Source organism: Mustela putorius, unplaced genomic scaffold (genome assembly GCF_011764305.1).
Source record: "Mustela putorius furo isolate JIRA1106 unplaced genomic scaffold, ASM1176430v1.1 tig00000281_pilon_pilon_pilon, whole genome shotgun sequence".
Classification (NCBI taxonomy): domain Eukaryota; kingdom Metazoa; phylum Chordata; class Mammalia; order Carnivora; family Mustelidae; genus Mustela; species Mustela putorius.
Genome location: NW_025421343.1, coordinates 21,408,870 through 21,428,153, shown reverse-complemented (window position 1 = coordinate 21,428,153; position 19,284 = coordinate 21,408,870). Strand labels below are relative to the sequence as shown.

Below are 19,284 nucleotides of genomic sequence, written 5' to 3'. Positions count from 1 at the left end.
AAGTAGCTTTCCCATGATCACAGAGTTTAGCAGGGTTGGGATTTGAACCCAAGTACTCTGGCTTCAGAATTTACGCTCTTGAGCCATTACTCTATAGAGCCCCTCTGGAGGAATATTAGGAGTCAGGCAACTGTAATACAGTGATGCATAGACTCATATGTTCCCCCAACACAGAACTGAGGCACAGCAATTTTTCAGAAGTCACAGCAGGTCAAGCACTAGTGCTTCCCATGACTACAAAATATGTTGCTTCCTCTCAGGCTTCCTCTGACTCAAATGAAATGAAGTGCCCTGGTTGATGGACCTTAAAGGCTCTGATGTTTGCCAATTTTTTTTTTTCTGTTTCATCCTCCATCAATTCTTAAAACGCGCTGATATTTTTCTGTTCTACTTGTAGCCATATGTATATGTGTATGTTGTTTTTTGACGATTGGCTTTTTTTTTTTTTTTTAATTGGTCTTCGCTACTGATCATCTTTGGAAAGACATGGGCACTCTGGTCATTTTTTCTATTGAATGGAGAAGTCTTTGGGGAAGGATGCTTGAGAGAAGTCTCGGTTTTGATTTGTCAACAGAAGGAGATTAGTTAAGAATTTTGAGTTAATCTTTCTAATGGAATTTATGGACCTCTGGCTTAGAAGGGCCCCTCAGGAATGTGTTGAGGGTTGAGGCATCATGGAGGCTTGAGTCACAAAAATACAGATTTTCTGTAATCAGTAATAGGAACCATAATTTTTACCCCATTTTTTTTCTTGCAGTGTCCCAAACATGGGGGACATGAGTGCCCTCTGATCAATAAATATGAGGGGTGTGTGTGTGTGTGTGTGTGTGTGTGTGTGTTTTTTTTTTTTTTTCCATCTTTAAGTTCTGGCTTCTTTAGGGCTGGGACTTACATACGCTTGGAATTTGTTGGCTAGAATTTTAAAACAGATGGCCACGTTCTTTTTTCCCTCTAGGAAACTTGCTTGGTTGTTTGTCCTCTAGTTCTCATGGTAACCAAAGAAGGCTGTTAACATTTTTCCTCATAAAGTAAAACCAGCAGAGCTTTCAGAACAGGTGTAGCTGTTTGATGAGGGCTTGACCTTTTGTTGTATTTTCTGGTTTGTGTCGCTGGACTCTGATTACACTTGGACCTTATTTTTAGTTAGGTATAGTAAGAAAAGAACATAGAATAAATTTTTTATTGCATTTAGCCTATTTAATAATCTGTCATTGCTTTATGAAAATAAAAATTTCCCTGCGATATCAACTCTTTGGCAGTATAGGCCCACGTTATTGCTCAGATGAAATGATTTCCTTTCAGTAGATGGGACATGCATGGGACCACTGTAGATAACTTCATATATTATAGATTTATCATCTCTGAATTTCTGAAAATATTTTATGGAATTCTGTTTTTAGCCAGTAATTAAAATGTGGAAGCAGAGGCATTAGAAAGCATCTGACTCAGGTGCCAACCAAAGATCGAATATGAACTTTTGCTAAAGGTATACTTACAGTGCATCCGCCATTATCCCTTGATGAGGTTTTATTTGCCGTTGAATGGCTGAGCACAGAGCCCGGGAGAGCTGCTCCTGGTTCCACATACATAGGCATGTGAGGGGGTAGGATCTTGAGAGTCTACAGTTAAACATGTTCAATTATTAAAATTGAAAAGAAGATCAAGAGTTTACTGGCTCAGCTCTGGATTCACTTACATCGTCCTTCCCTGTTTGGGGGACTCCATGTCATGCAGAATCACGCTGTTCCCAGATGATGGGAGTGGGGCAGCACTGTAGCCGCTGTGAGGGCAGTTCTAGAACGAAATGGTCATTTGCAACAAGGAGATATCATGGTAAACTCAAGCACCTTTTGGACTGGTAATTGTGCCCATTCGTGGATTATGTGCGTAGGCATGGCCTTCTTGTTGCTTTGGATGATCTCGTAGCTTGATTTCTTAAAAGAACTGTGCTTAGATTTGTAAGCGAAATTAGACTTATTTTTGTTCCCAAATCAGATGTATACAGATAAGCAGGCCAAAACAGACAGAAATAAATATCTCTGTTCTCTGTGGTTATCTGAAATATTGCAGGAGATATTGAATGAGCTGTGTCTAAGGTGACTTGGATGAGGCACGAAAAACTTAGTGAACTTTCCTTGCATCTGGGGACTATTAGCTAACGTCTCTTTACCGATAAAACATTCTATTGGATTTCTTGCCACAAGTTATAAGACCTGTGGTAATAACGATGTAGGATTGTTATTGTGGAGTTGTGTCTATCAAATCTGTATGGAATTTTTTGACCTATTCATGGTGATTGTACAGGAGGCATATATTGGTAGATATATCATTTTATGTCAATTTGGGAGTTTATTCAAACCAAGTAGGCAGGGCACCCTGGTGGCTCAGTCATTAAGCATCTGCCTTCAGCTCAGGTCATGATCCCGGGGTCCTGGGATGGAGGCCCGCATCAGGCTCCCTGCTCTGGGGAAAGCCTGCTCCTCCCTCGCCTGCTCCTCCTGCTGGTGTTCCGTCTCTTACTGTCTCTCTCTCTCTCTGTCAAATAAATAAAATCTTCAAACAAACAAACAAAACCAAGAAGATCTTGACAGAGGCAGAATAACCCAATGATCATAAATTTGAGCTTCGGGGTCAGGCAGACTTGAATTCAAATTCTGGTTCTGCTACTTAGTAGCTATGTGATCTGGGGCAAATATGTAATTTCTCTCACCTTCAAAGTTTTCATGTGTAAAAAGGGACAAATTACACTCTTCAGAGGTTTTTCGTGAAGAACAGAGTGATAATCCAGGTACTCAATATGTTGCTTGTTTGGTAGCAAGCACTCAGTAAATGTTGGCTAAGTCTACTTGTAGTTAGAATTAGTAGTTAGAGTTAGAATCAGTCTCATTTGGTCTTTTCATCTCTCAGCATGGAAGATGTTGCTGGTGTTAAAGAAAAAATGTATTCAGATTCTTGTTAAAGAAAAGAAGGCTTTATTTAAGAAGGGGACTGCTGCTATGGGGAGATGGGGAGAGAGACTGAGTTCAACTCTGAATAGAATGAGGACAGTGAGGACTTCTAGGCAAGAAACAAGGAGGAAGGTCAGTGGGAGGAACATTACTAAGAGGATACATCCAAGCTAGGTGATTTTTGCTAGACTGAGTCCACAGGATTCTCGCTGAAGGCAGGCCAGGGTGTGAGATATCAAGGGTGAGGGATGAGGAATTTGACCAGATATCAAGGGTGGAGGACTTCGACTAAAATGACCCAACAAGATTTTTGCTAAGACTGGACTAAGTGAGCCAGGGACAGATCCCAAGGTCAGGGCCTTCTCAAGAAGAGGTTTCATAGGAGTGCGACTCAAGTTTGGTCAGGGAGAGAATTTTTATCACTGGCATAAGGGATATAAATATTGCATAGGACACAAATACCAATTAACATTTTTTGAGTGACGTACATGTATCAGATACTGTGCCAGGTATTTAGTAAATATTAATTATTTCTTTGACCCCTTAAGACAGTCCTGAAGAGCAGATGCTATTAGTCTGATTTTATACACCAGGAAACTGAGATTCTGCATGGTGACAGGATTTTCACAAGGCTAGACTACCCAGGTAGACTGACAAAGCTGGAATTTGAAACCAGAGTTTTCTGATTCTGCAAACCAGCATCTCTGAGCACTGTTTTATCTTGTGCATGTGTAGCTGTTTGGATAGATCTAATGTTGCCTCCATCGCTCCATTATTTACAGCGATGAATGACTTAATAACTCTCTGTGAGAATGGCAAGTTACAGCTGGTTTCAGCAGGTTCAGAGGAACTTCAAATGCTGCTGAAATTAATGTGTGATATAGGGTCAAGGCATAGAGCACCTGTCAGCCTCATTACCCTAAGCACCACAGTGGAAGAAATCACAAGGTTTTATGTTTCTTCCAAGTTATTCAATTGCCTTGGAACTTTGGGCTTCATTCTTTGATCCTGCTTGATCTTCTGACACGGCTGGATCTGAAACCCCCTTATCTCTGTCATAACAACAATTCATCCTGAAAGACAGTGGCAGCATCTCCTTAAATAAGAAAAATGAGAATGTGTCACATTTCAGATGTGAATCTGGCTGTAAGTGAGGGGGTGACATACAAGCACTTTTAAAAAGTGATAAACAGACATGGTACATGTAAGGAAATCTGTCATTGAGAAAACATCCTAGGTGTCTTCCTTTCCATGGTATTACGTAGATAAATACCCTTACATCAGTCATTTTCCTCCTCTTTCACAGAATTCCTTGATCCCCTACAGAGACACCATTTTAGGTGTCTATTTTAAGGAAACATTTTAGGAAATGTTAACAAAGAACCTTAATGTTTTGAAACCAACACAATATGCTTGTTTCAAGGGTTTCTTCTAGAAGTTAGGGTCAAATCTCTTATATTGGGTTTTAATTTAATTTTTTAAATATGACTTTAAGACCTTACTTCTGTGATAGTTGCATTTTTCTTGAGCCAGATGGACTGTGTTTTAATCCAAGATCTTTCCTTGGATAATTTCTATCTTTGTTTTAATATAGGAGAAACAAAGTAATTTAATTCTATGGAAATTATGGAAGAATGGTATAGGGGAGTTCAGAAATTTCTCACTGGGAGATAGAGGTTTGTGATTTCTCTGTTTCTTAAGAATTCACCTAATATTTCAGATAAAGCCTAGTTCACAGCAGATGCTCAGTAAATTTTGCTGGATGAATGAATGGATTTCTGCTTAGCTGAAATGTCCCTGAGCCTGGACTGGACTATGACAAGGAAGGCTTTAAATTCTTCTTTGTTTCAGGTTACTTAACTGAGTAACACTGAAGATACATAAAAGTTGATTTTTTAAAAAATGAATGGCTAATTTACAAACATTTATATTTTTAAGTGTTGGAAAATATGGTTAAGATCAGGAAAACAGTTAAGACAGTGATTTGTACAGAATTGACTAGTTCAGGCATTGAATATACTTCATAGATTACAGTTTAACAAGATTAAATGTCACATAAAACATGTATGACAGAAAATCCTTCTGATTTTCATATTAACATACCATCATACACATGAGAAATATTGCTGGTTCAATTTTGGGTTAAATATGTAGGGTTTTTTTTATAAGACATTTCAAATTATAACATATCTCAGGCAGCATGCAGGAAAAGTCATTTATTGTACATTTGTTAGGACACACCTTGCAATAAGCTTCCAATTTTGGGTAGTTAGATCAAGAATATAGAAACTGTTGAATGGTAGTATGGTTGAAATCAGCAGTTGTATTTAGTGACTGAAAGAGAGCATTTCTAGTAAAAATAAAACTCTCTGAATTCATTCATTAGGAAAATGCACAGTGAGCATAAACTCAATTCTTTAAAAAATTGTTTTCACAATTCTCATTTATTGGTGATACAGCAGCTGCAGGAAATCTGAATTCTGAGAGCTGGTTGTACATAACAGCAGGAATTCTGTGGGCTCACATGATTACAACAAAGATGCTTACCATTTGAAATCACATATTATAACAACGGTGCTATACAAACATCACAAATATTTGGTGTTTCAGAGTCTTAACAAATATTATGCTGTGGTTATTTCACAAAGAGACTAGAATAACAGGCAGTGTAAATCACATGTATCTTAAGATTTTAAAAATACATTTTATACAATAGGTTTCTAATTTCTTCACTCGAATTTAATTTTGGTTTTGTCTCATACTTAGAGTCCTTAAAGAAACTATGAATCTCTGGCTCATGCCAAGGAAGTCAATAGAATTGATATTTCCCCACAGGAATATGGCTGAGTGTACATTGAATCACAGAGTCAAAAAGCAACATCTAACTTATAACAGATTATTTTCAAAATTCAAATAAAATCTAAGTATTTTAAAAGATAGCAGTTTGAACAAAACTATAGGAATCAAAAATTTTATTTACAAATCATTGAATATATTTTGTAAATGGCTAGTTCTTGCTAACTGCACGAATGAAACATCCTTGGTACACATAGTCTGTTAGCCTTCTGTGCAACATTGTTAGACCTTGGAGTAATTTACATGAGATGATTAGGTGGGAAGACTAGATGGCAATTTCCATCCACTCACGACCATGCCTGAAAGGGAACACGTGAATGCTTTCCATCTTAGATAAGATCTGTCATTAATGTTGGTGCCTTTCATTCAAAAGGATTAGCTGAAATTCCCAAAAGTGATTCAGTGCAGAATTATAGGGAAGACTGATGTATGTACCCTTGAATGTTGGAATGCTAATTAGCATTATGCTGTGACCAAGTTACTGTACCTTTCATTCCCAAGGTGTCTGTGTATTACACTAGTTTGAAGAATGTTTTCCTTGGCCCTTAGGAGTACAAAACATTGATTTTCAAAAGCTAGAGGATAATAGGGTGAGCATTTCTTATAATCACATTCATAATGAAAGAAATGAATCTACATTTTCATTAAACAATTCTCTTTGGCAAGACTATTTAAAAACCTCTCCTTTTAACTTTCCATTTAGACCATTTTCCTTCTTGATGGTATCAGGTGTGTGATCACTTGTTCACTACTATAAGTTAATAGGAAAACACCACAGATACAAAAATATTTAAGTTTAGCACATATTTTTGAAAGTTGAATTCAAAATATATTGATTCATTGATACTAGAGAAGATATTTTACACAGGCATTTTTAACAGTGTTGCTTAAGGTTATAATTTTAACAATATGGTCAGCGAGGCAGGTGGGAGAGTATACCTTTATTCCCCACTACATGTTATCACTGAAACACACGGAATGAGGCCACTGGAATCTTGATTTTTATACATAGCGTCTCCTACAAAATGAGTAATAGATGATGCATTTACCTTAATATATGTGTGTCTGTGGTTGCGTCTGTGTGTGTGTGTGTACTCAGAATGGCAGGTATAGAGATTACATTCATTGGCGTAAAGAAGAAAACCCAAAGAACTCAAGTATCTAAGTGCATTACTGGCATATCACTACCACTCAGGAACTTCAAATTGCAGTGAAGTTACTTAATAAATAGCTGTAGACATGTGACCATTTTCAGAATCAACTAGAGGAATATTAGGATTGCTTATTTCATTTCTCAAGGTAAAATCTCCTCTCCATTTTTAAGCTCTCCTTCCCACTCTCTCCCTCTCTGTCTTTGAAGGTTATTTGTAGTAGGTCCTTTAAACTGCCCATACAAGATGTGAACAAGTGGTTTTTCCTTTTTTTTTTTTTTTTTTTTGCCCTGTGCAGGTGATTCGTGATCACTTCCTCAGGAGAGGTCGTTTCTGGTCCAATGATCTGCCACATTTTTTTTTTTTTCTTTACAGATTACCTGTTCTGGCTCAAGAGGAGTTCAATTTACTAGAAAAGTTTTTACCAGACTTATCAGTAGGAACAACTTGCCACCAGTAACCATCAAAGGCAAGAGTGAAGTTCTAAATTCGTTTCCTGCTTAAATTCTCCCTTCTCATTTGCCCCTCTTCAGAATACTCACAGTGCATATATATAGTATGTATGATATGCTAAATCCTTTCCTTGCTCTTGTCTGGGAAGCTACCCATGTCTTCCCAGTGTGAGCTTCCTATGGTCTATAGATATGAATGAATGAAACCCAGGAAAGTCCCATTGTAATAACAGTTGTGCCAACAATTATTATGGCTTATTAGAAGAGTGTTGAATTGCACCACTGACCTAGGAAAATCACCATGAATGGCCCTGAAAGGCAAAACAGTTGGGAGAAGAAAACAATTATCTGTCGCCTTCTGATATCAAGGTCTTTTTGGTGTACCTCGTAAGTAGGAATCTTTAGAGCATATAAAATTTCCCGCTAATTTTTCTGAAAGAAATTTTTATTCCAGGTTTGTTTCAAGGTTTTAGGACTGAACCAATAACACAAACCATGGGTTGTGGACTAAGGCAAGCCACCACTATAATTTCGCCTTGTGTTTCAGAGTGTAGAAATACCACAATGGACTCTGAAGTTCTGGAGGAAGGTCAAGGCTCTGGATCTGCATGAATCCCAGGCAATCTAATTCAGCCCCTCCCCCCACAAAGGTATGTTTCCCATCACTAAAGCATCTTGAGACTGGTGATTATTCTAGAAAGCAGACTCTTAGTGAGACTTTAACTTTTAGGAAAAGAATATGTAAATGGATATTATACAATTGAGACAAGAAAAGGAGGGACTGCTTTAGCTGGAGCTATTTGGTGATCAGGTATGAAAGAGAGATAGGATAAAGGGGAAAGAACCCAGGAGGAAATATTCTTGGAGACAGAAAACAGACACTCAAATGCTCAAACTTTGACCAGCAACAGGAGAGGAGCACACAGATTTTTAGAGAAGCAAGCAGAACACATCATGATGTATCAGTTATTCTTTTTCAGTAATTCCTGAAAAAGCAATCATTCCAAAATATCTGACAAATTTGACTCCTTTTAAGGGAGGCCTAGAGTCAGTAACAGTTACAGAATTCTCCTCCAGAATATCACCACTAAGCCTTCATTTTAGGCTGCCTTTTGTACACTTTGAATTACTTTTCTAGATCCCCCCCAATGGGGGGTCAGAATGTATATGGATGTTTTAAGTACCTATAAGTATGCTCTTTACAGGTGAGATTTCAGGAAACATATACACATGTGCACACACAATAACAACCTTAAGTTCTATTTTGCAAGACCTCTTTATAAACAGTCACTTGCTGGCTCTCTACTCTGTTTCTGCACCAATTCAAATGAGGGAGCCAAGAAAGGAGCTCCGGAGGGACTTAGGATGATCTCTACGTTGGCTGTGCTTTCCAGGTTTTATAAGCCACCCCGAGCCTTGGAAACTATCTTCTAAAAGCAAAACTCACTCGTAACTAGTAGTCATTTTAACTTAATCAGTTTGCACCTAGTCTTTACACCAGTATACTATGTCATTAAGTATAACTCAGTACTGATAAATGGTAGTGTAGCATTAAGGCAAATGGTCCAGAGCTCATCAATTAAGAAGAAAGTGTCCAAGGTCATTCTAGAGGCCCTGGGCCAGTCAAGCAAAGTGGATTAGCTGTTGATTTTTTTTTTAAAGAACTAGGAAAGCTGATTAGAAATCTCTGGGGAGAGCCTTCATGAAGCTCAGTTATGCCAGGAAAGAAAAGGATTAATTTACCTCCAAATGATACTCTAAGTCCAAACAGCAAACATTTCTGTCCATGCATCAGAATGTATTGGGCCTACATGGAACCTACCATTTAAGCTTTTAAGGTTTTTCCTCTGAGGAAGCGGAGTTTATTGGTGGCATTAACTTTCTTGTCAGAGCATCATTCAGTAGCTCTCAAACCTGAACATGCTCCAGAATCATCGCTAAAGGCTTGTCAGAGGCTACACTGCTGGACCTACTTCTAGAATCTGATTCACAGGTCTGGGCTGGGGTCTCTGGCAGGACCAGAGAATTTGCATAAATACCAAATGTCAGGTTATTGCTGATACTGTTTTCTTAGGGACCAAATGTTAAGAATCATTGAAGTAGCTTTTTCTAAAACACTCTGTATAATCAAATCACCTTAATATGCTCCCAGGATAAAGCTTTTTCCATGTGGAAGATGAAGGTCAGTATTGGACTTTTTTCCCCCTCAGACACTTTGATAAGGGAGGTGAGGGACAGACCCAACAGATGCTAATTTAATATTAGGTTCAGAAGTTTAAGTGCCATATCTGCATTTGCAGCAAACCGGTAAGTAAAATGTGACTCAAACTCGTGCTCTAACCTATGACCTGCTTCTGAAGGGAATATTTTTCCATACCATTAAATCGGAGTCTCTAAAAGGCTTTTGAGAGGGACCGGGGGTGGGGATAGGTGGGGGCAGAGGGGAAAAGAGAATCTTAAGCAGACTCCACACCTAGCATGGAGCCCCACACGGGCCTCGGTTCACAAACCCTAAGATCACGACCTGAGCCAAAATCAAGGGTCAGATGCTTTACCAACTGAGCCACCCAGGCTTTGTAGAAAACTTTACAGTTCCTCTGCACAGGGTATGATTGTAGTAGCCGTCAGGTTTTCTTTTGCTACACGGGTGACACTCTCCTTATTACCTCAAGGTGATTAACGTAATAGCAAAGTTTGGTCACACCTTCTTCACGGAGCACAAAAGTTTGTTGATTTTTTTTTTTTTTCCCTAGTAAAATCTTTTTTAAAGTCCATCAAATGTTAAGGACCTATCTACGTGAGTAAAGAGAGGGCAGGGACTTCAGGGAAATTCAGGGGATGAGGAATTAAGTTGGACAAGCTGTCAGGGCACGTAGAGACTGCCATTGGTTTGACAGGGGGATGTGGGTTCGTTCAAGAGACTGGGTTGGGACAAGGACTTGTGAGGGAAGACACCTGAGGGTCTGAATGAGCAGCTGCCTATGCAGAAGGGAGGCTTAATCTATTCTCACCAAGCACCCACCACTGATTGACAGAGCTACTTAGATGGCTTAAGGCAGTCATCTTTAGAAATTGCTTATGGTGCAGATTTGTTAAAAAGAAGACAGAAAATCCTACCTTTCCAATTTAGGATCTCCTAATCAAACATGAAATAGGGGTCAAAGTCAATGTGAGGGACTTATCAAAATATAAAAATACCATGCCTACTGCAACTAACAGCAGCTTTATATAAAGATTGAAGGAAAAAAATCATTTTGTCCTTAGGTGGAAGTCATAGACATTAATATAGTTATAGAAGAATACTCCCTATTTTAAGTTTTTTCTCTCAACAGGGAGGCTCACCAGATCACTTTATCTGTTACAGTGCTGGGAACGTTTGTTTACCTTTTCCCCTGACAAATCTGGCGTCATCTCCGTGCTGAGAAAGCTGGAGTATAGGACTGTTATGATGTTGAAATGGTTTTGCCATTTCTAACTGGGATTCCTTCAAGAGAAAGCTTATGTTTATTCCACTAAGATACTTTTTTGTTTATAGAAGCAGAATTCACCATGGATGCCTTTTCTTTTCCCCATGGCAATGCCTACATCCTCTTGCTATATTTTCTCCAACTGTGTGCAATTTCAGATTGCTAATGAGGCAGTTGAGCTGTGGGCAAACCAGATGATTGCGAGGGGTAGGATTTAAGTCTTTGTAAAACCTTTTGGAGGAGTCATTTTCTCCGTAACAAGGGAGGCTTGAGAAAGATAGTTGAATCTGGAGCAAATGAAATTCTTTTTTCATCTTCCTTTACAATCTTTTAATATCTTTCTGCCGGTTCCTGTTTGTATTCACTCACTTTAGCATAAAATAACTGCTGTCAGTCTCTCTCCTAAAAGGTTGTCATTGAGTACAAAGAATGAAAAGTAAGTGGAATTATTATGGGAAATTGGGTGAACTTAAAGTTTACATTTAGAAGAATAGGGGATTCAGTCTCACAAAGGTCACCGATGTGGAATCCATTCCAATCTCATTAAATTTTCTATTGTAAGTTTACCCCGAAGGGAGAAACTTTTCACTCCCTGTTTGGGAAGGGAAATTTTTTTCTAGCAGTGCACAGAGAATTATTTCAAAATAAATCTTTAAATTCCCATCAGACTTAATGTGCTTTTATTGGCTTGACACTTGCAATCAAGTATTATGAGGAGAAACTGGTTTACAATGGAAAGCACCTTCAACCTATAGCCAGTGGATAATAGGGAACCACAGATCACATAGGGCTCCATGTGTTCTGGGAAAGCAAGCTAAAGGTGAAGCCCTTCCTTTAATGATGAGGGAATTCAAATTCAGAGAGAACTAAAATTCATAACCCTCTGAAACAAATACTAATTTTCAAAAAAAGAGAGCCTTTGAGTCTCCTCTCTGATGATTACTTGATGTTGAAATGAAGAGAACCTTGTGTATTCAGATGTGGGGGCTGAGGTCTCTTCTAGTTGGCTGTTAAAATGTGACCGCTGTGCTGCTCTCCCTACTTGTGATCTCTGTCTGTCAAATAAATAAAATCTTTAAAAAAAAAAAAATGTGACCGCTGGAGTTGTACCTGACTGAAATACAGCCAGGTACAAAAAGTCAAAAGAGCAATTGGCAGAGTTAAGAAAACCCAGCAATGAATTAGCATCAACACCCAACAGAGAAAAAATTCAGGAATGGGGAGGCAAAGGATCTTTGTAACCAGTTTTTCCCAACCGGAAATGTAAAAGACCATACGTCAACTCCACACAGAGTGTGGCTCCTTGCAGACTGAAGGTCTGTTAGTTGAGTCTAAAATCATCTGTCTCATTGGTGAAAGACTATGAAGTTAAGAAAATTAGTGTTTCTATTTCTATTAAAGAAAAGCTTCTTGAAAGGGTTCAGAATGGCCCCATTAAGCAGTCTGAAATTGATAAAATATCTCCACCAAAATAGAAGGTTAATTTGAGTGCCACAAGTGGCCTCCTTTTAACTCAATGCAGGGCCAGTATTAATCTTCTTAAAACTACTTTATCTTAAATTCTTCATATCCTCTCAGGATATGATACTTAATACAATACTTTGCCCAAAATAAATGCTTGAGATTTATAGAATTGTAGGATTGAAAAAAATATATAATAGACTCTGACATTTGATTTAAAAATTGTTCCACAGCCTTGACTGTATCAATATTTTTTTTAAGATTTTATTTGTTTGACAGAGAGAGTGATCTCAAGTAGGCAGAGAGTCAGGCAGAGAGAGGGAGAAGCAGGCTCCCTGCCCAGCAGAGAGCCCAGTGCGGGGCTTGATCCTAGGACCCTGAGACCATGAACCGAAGGCAGAGGCTTTAACCCACTGAGCCACCCAGGCGCCCCCTAGATTTTTTTTTTTTTTTTTTTTAAAAAAAAAGGTTTGACTGGATGTAAAGTGAATCAACAATTCTGGAAGACAGTTGCTAAGTTGACCAGTTTTTTGCCTTGTTTGGTTTAAACTGTGATTCTTTTTCCTCAGGTAACTTGCCATTTGATATTTATCTAGCCCCAGTATCCAGATCTGAATTTTAATTGATCAGCACTGTCCAAACATACCCTGCATCTCTCAACCCTTATTGATTTGTGAGGACCGAGCAGGAAGATAAAGTGACATGTAAGATCCTAGTGTCAAAGCAATTCCTGACTTTTGATTAGGAGTTGGGAATGTTTCCTCAAATACTCTGAATGGTCTCCGCTTTTGTACCAAAACTTGTGAATCAACCAGTGAGGCAGCTATCGTTTCTCTCTTATTTCTTTTGTATTAGAAGCTAAGGAATGGCTGTTTCTCATGGGAGAATTAAGAAATAAAAGGCAGAGTCTGGAGCTATGTCAGCATCCTCCCACAGAATAAGTGTGGGGAAATACTCCACTGGGAACCATGACAGATAAAAACTTACGAGGAAGAACAAAACATCAAGAGAGCCTGTCAGAAGCTCTGCCCTCCTCTTTAACCCAGAAGCCTGTACTGAACCTTTCTCGTTGTCTTCAATGTTATTAAATAGCTTATCTGTTGCTTTAAAGGGACCCAAACCAGTTCTGGTTTCTCTACAACAGAAAACTCTGTCTTTGAGTAAAGTCCTCATGATGCTACGTATGGATCTGGTTTTGGTTAATGGAAGTGTCAAGCTCTAAAGAGGTATGATTTCTAAGCAATAAAAAAGCAATTATTTTCATTTTACTAATGAAATGACCTCTAGAGTTGGAGTGTTGGCCAGGAAGGAAAAAAAATAAGCTTGGACTCCTTTAAGTTTAGACTCCTTGCTAGGTCCAATCCACTTGGCTATGCTGCTTTCTTACTTAGTGTTTTTGAAAATTGGGTCCATGGCAACCAGTTTGAAAAGACCGGTTCACTGTCCAGCCAGGCAACAAGTATCTGATTGAGATGCATGACTCTGGAAAGATCTGCATCAGACAAAACAAAAAGATCTGGCTCAGGGCAGAGCGGAATCTCTGTAGGTAATGTTCACATTAAGTGAAAAGAATACTCTGGCATTGTTCTAATGTTCATAGACCAGATCCATGAGGGGGGTGAGCAAGGGTGGCAGTTAGGCTTGAGAATTAATATTGGTCCCATCTATTTTGTCTTGTTCTTGACTCCGTTTACTAACTGAATGGTGATAGGACTTAGGACACCGATAGTGATTTCTCTTCCTTTCCCAATATACTGTATGAATGGAATGTATGGAGGGCAGGGGTTGGGCACTGAGGTTACTAAATCCCATGTCTCAATAATTAACATACCTTTCCCTTATAGCTTTGCAAAAATTGCAATCTTGGCTTCAGAATTGGTATTGAGAAGCATCCCTCTTGATGTTTAAGGTTTGAAAATATAAACAATATTTTCAAGGTGATAAGCAGATTTAGTCCATTTTGAAAATGAGTACAAACCTTTTCTTTCGGCTTTCTCATCTACAGTTGTTTCTGAAAGTTGTGCCACAGGGATTAAGAGTCAGGAGTACGCAAAGGGGCACAGAAGAAGGTTGTGGGTGCTGCCCTACCGCTCACGGCTTCTTTGGGTGCTAGACTCCTTTTTTTTTCAACAAAATGAAACCAGTGGTTGGAGAACTTCCCAAGCCATTCTGATAAGAGAGATACTGTTTTGTTGTTGTTGTTGTTGTTGTTTTGTTTTTTAAAGTAAATCTATGCAGGATCTGTGAGGACCACCTGAGGATATCAAGGCTATCTTAAGCCACATGCATTCATTTCCACAGTATCATCTGTCCCAAAGAAGACTCGAAGTGTCACATTTCCTAAGGGATTACTAATGGCAGCAAAGACCTTGTTGTTCTGAAGAACTTTCGATTGCAACTTCAAAGATAATGTTTTCTTACAAAGCGTAACAATACCAAGGCTAACAAAAATGACTTACAGTTTTTGCATGTTATCCTTTGCTTAGATCAATACCACAAAAATTTTGTTGAAATAGCCATAAGATAAAATTGTTCCAGTATTTCCAATAGCCCGAGTCCCAGATAAGGCCCAATATGTAATGAAGCAGTTAGTTATATATGGTCCAGTGACCTGACATCAATCTTACTACCCCTCTCTCTACTCACTCCTCACCCTGACATGACCCCTTGGAGAAATCTTATTTCCCATTAGTTGAAAGGCTTAGTTTTTTTGTTAGTAAGATCTCGGAGGGATAACACTAGATACCACACAAGCAATGTATATGAAAGTTGAGGGTTGCTTCAGTGAAAATATCTAAGTTAAATTAGAGCTAGTGGAGGATCTGTGGTGGTAAATGATCAGGTTTTTATGGCAGAAGTGTGTAGAAGTCTCATCCCTCCCTTTCCTGTTGTGCCAAAACACATTTCTCGAAAATGTCAAGTCATGTATGGGAGCCTGCCTGCTCAATGCTATGTTTCCAGGGAAAATATAAAATCTCATCTTTTTAATCCTTCAGAATTTGACCTAAATGAGCATTTTTTTTTTTTTAAAGAGTGGTTTTCAACACCCTCCAAATAATAGAGGGTAATAGGGAAAGTCAGAAGGGTCCCCTAATTGATCCTAAAGACTTTCTATCAGAAATGCTTGCTAAATGAAGGGAAGAAAAGTGAATTTTTTTCTTTTCAAGACCTACTTATGTTTTTAGAAGGATACATATAATTAACATTCTAGGCAGTTTTCAAACAACTTTGATTTTGCATCTTTCACAAAAAGAAAATTAGGAATGTGTTTCCTTCTGCATTTCTCTCCCTTTTCTCATTTATAAAAGACACCTGATAAAAGGAATACTTAAGCTGACATGGGATTTTAGAGTAATCTAAAGACATCCAAAATTGTAGTTCAAGTTACTTGACATATGTTGTTTGTTTTTGTATTTATGTATAGATCGCTGTACCCTGGGAAAAGAAGGGATGGAGGAGATTTAACACTGAAACTGTGTCTGATTCTTAGAGAAATAATCTTCAAACTACCATTTCAAAACTTTTTTGTTTTTATGCTGGTTGAAATGGCAACCTTTGGTAGAAAAAAAAAAAGATCAAAAACAGCCCTTCTATTTGCTTTGCATGAAAAGGCCAGTGTTTCAGAAGACTTTTAACTACTGGTAGGTCTGTCTGGACTTTATTGTTTATTTGGGTTAGACTCAAGCTCAATATCCCAACTGATGATTGATTATTTAAAATATTAAAATTAATTCTGAAATTTTAGTAACATCAAAATGGAATCAGCTTTTTATAAATCAAATTGTCAAGTTATTAAGTTCTGAAATTTAAAAACTTCTCAGTCTGGAAAAAAAAAGGAAGAGGGATATTATTGAAGGCAGTTTTGTGAGACACCTGTATAGATCCAGTATATTCCACAAAATAACTCAATAATATGGAAAAGGGTGCCAAAAACATACTTTTTGGGGGGGTTGCCAAAGTCAAAAGTTATGTTTGCCCAGCTTTGATTTTCATATAAAAACAGAACACAAGTTGAAATGGTACTATTGTTTTTGGAAACTGGAAATTTATCTTCCTTGAGGTTAATGACTTTTCAAATATTTTAGACAAGAGTAATCTGTGATGAAATATTACCTCACATTTTATTTGTGCTAAATTCTCTCATTTGTAAGTATGTTTTGTCAACAACGTAGATAATTTTCACCTAAAACAGTATTTTCGCCATACTACTCACTTACATGAACATTATTAGAATGTAAAATCTTTCAAGATTTCTTCTTTGGAGCATTTTTCGAAGTACAAGAATTATAAGAAGATAGAGAGATGTACGTATAGAGAAAATTATCTTTCTTAGAACTGGCTAGGTCATATAACGTTTATCTTAAGCATTTATAAAGTTAATTTTTAAAGTGAAACCTTTGAAAAGAGGTTATATATTTGGCTCTTAGAATTGTTCCTTCCCACTTGAAAGAATAGGACATTTACATTAGAATACAGGATCATAAAAAATAGAATTACATTTTTAAGAACGCTCTCCCTAGAGAATTTCTCTCTTGTCTTACTGTGGGGGTTCGAGAAGTCTAATAAAAAGTTCTGTAAATTAAAAGTGGGTTATTGCTTCTTGGGAATGTAGAGAGAGGTCTTTGGAAAATTCTGGGCCAGATCCTTCTTGGTAAATAAGGAATTTCCATTATAGAGGGCTGCCAGTCTATTAAGTCGCCCGTCACTCTTAGTACACTCTTGGATTTGGCTAGGGAGAGCTGTCTTCGCAGTCAACAAATTAGGAGGGCTGGGCTGTTCATTAACTATCAAAGTCTATTCAGTAAATTGAAGTTAGCTAATTTCTCTTTCGGTGTATTTGGTTATTAGTGTGAAATTTTACTATAATTTGCATCAGAGAAACATTTGACCTACTCATATTTTTTGGAGGCCTGGAAGCTATACATTATGTTTTTCTATGTTTACATACTTCTTTGTAGAAGCTCTCATAGCAGTTGAGTGTGAGTATGTGTTCGTGGGTGTTAGGGCAGGCTCCTTAATCCTGATCCATACCTACATGTATCGATAGAATAAAATCCTAGGCAGATGACACTGAAGCATGAAAAATGTGATCCAAAAAGGAAAATCAATACTGCTGTAGTGAGTAGCTTAGGGTATAACCCCCCTAAACATTTATAGAGATGTACACCAAATGATTGTTTTCCAAGTAGAATGCCATTATATTTGTTTCTTCCTATGATAAGCTAATTTGCAGCAAAACATGCGCAGAGCACTTTATCATGAGCCTCTCTCCAATGCTGAGAGGTAATAGTGAGCATTACTAAGGGTGATGAATATGATGGGAATAAGCATGGCAGAAATACAAATATTTGGGATTAGGGAAAAGAAAGACCAAGATTGCATATTTCCAAGGGAACGCCTTTCTGGATCTTTGGTAAAGGTTATGACAGCATGATTCTAAAGAATGTGAGTAGGTCAAGCAGCTGTGAATGACTTCATTGACTACAGATAAGGTGATTCTTGGCAGGTAAGTCTTCCTGGAAAGATAGGAGTTGTGGTTTTAACTACAGGGTCCTGTTGCCTTTTGAATTTGTGAAATAATGTTCTTTCCTACAAATACATCAAAATAGTAATATATAGAATGACTGTTTATTTTAAGGTCCCTTAGGAGATTAAATCAGAGGAAATTTGAGAAAAGTGAAAATTGGTAGAGCCTCTGAGGACATCTTTTTGGACATCTTGGCAGCCAGGGGGAAAAGTCATAGGAAGCTACTCACCAGTTCTTGTGGGCTGGAAAGCTGAAGTATGCTCTCCCTTGGGAGACCTAGCTCTCAATGGTTGCTCCTTCTATAGGACATTCTCTGCCTTGGGAGATGATTAATCATGGCCTGATTAAGCTCCAAAAATGAAATATCTCACTAGTGCAATTGTTTCCCCTTCTTATGCCCTTGTGGGTAGAATACCATCTGGACCACCCAACCTTACAATGTTTTGGGTGGAAGACAATGACCATACCTAGAGGTGAATGGAATATAATACTGAAGAGCAGAAATGGAACCCACTAACAAAAATCTGTAGGTAGATCTTATTGAAAGCTAATAAATGCACTCCAAACAGCATCTTTCTTTCTCTGTAAGAAAAATATAATTGTGTGAAGCTTTTCCACGTAACACACTCACTTGTTTATCAATCAAAATGCTCCATTTTACCAACAGCTACAATGCTTTCACCAAGGGAAGTGATCACTATAACAAAAGCTGTGAGGGCCACTTGTAAGTTTGAGAGAGATTTAAGGTTGTGCATTGACAATCGTGAAACAGCCAGCTGTTCTTGAAGTTATGAAATTATACTAAAGACGTGCTCTGAATGCAACTGCCCAAGATCAGAGACAGAAAACCAGAATCAAGAGAGACTCTCTACAGCTTGAACCAGGAAACACATTTTAAGGGAAGTTCTTAAAGGGGCTAATTTACGTTCTGAGAAGGTGATGTTTTGTCACTCTTAGAGAATGGAAGGCTTCATCTTCTACAGGAGGAAATTTATTATGTTTTGAATTGCAGATATGTGTAGAACAAATGAGTCAGTCTCTATTTTGACAGGTTAGGATCAGGAATCCTGGGCTGTGGAATCAACAAGGAACCTAGCCCTGGGTGGAAAAGGCAAAGTGCTTCTGTTACCCGTGAGACCACCCAGGGAAAGGTGTGTTGGCGGATTCTCATCGTGAATGGAATCCACCTATCAGAATACCTGCAAGGTGGTTTTAAAGAGCATATTTTATCATTTTTTCCTTTGAAAACAACAAGTAAAACTGTCTTTATGCTGTATAGAAAGCGAAGGTCTCTGAAGTCTTCACCGGTGGCAGGCTTGAATCATTATCTGTGAACTAAAATTAGCTTATAAGATGTTGAGAATCATTGAGCCATGACATTTTGTTGAAGAGTACTTAAACAGTCAAGACTACTCTGGTCAT

At 38.1% G+C, this 19,284-nt stretch overlaps 1 long non-coding RNA gene across 2 annotated transcripts in view; it reads left to right on the top strand.

Moving 5' to 3' along the window:
* The window catches only part of LOC106007117, a 188,437-nt gene extending 178,547 nt beyond the window's left edge, over positions 1-9,890 (top strand). For both annotated transcript variants that reach the window (XR_006606480.1, XR_006606481.1), the window contains one exon: positions 7,955-9,890. This is a non-coding gene — a long non-coding RNA (uncharacterized LOC106007117). The remainder of the gene's footprint in view (positions 1-7,954) is intronic.
* The last annotated feature ends 9,394 nt before the right edge of the window (positions 9,891-19,284 follow it).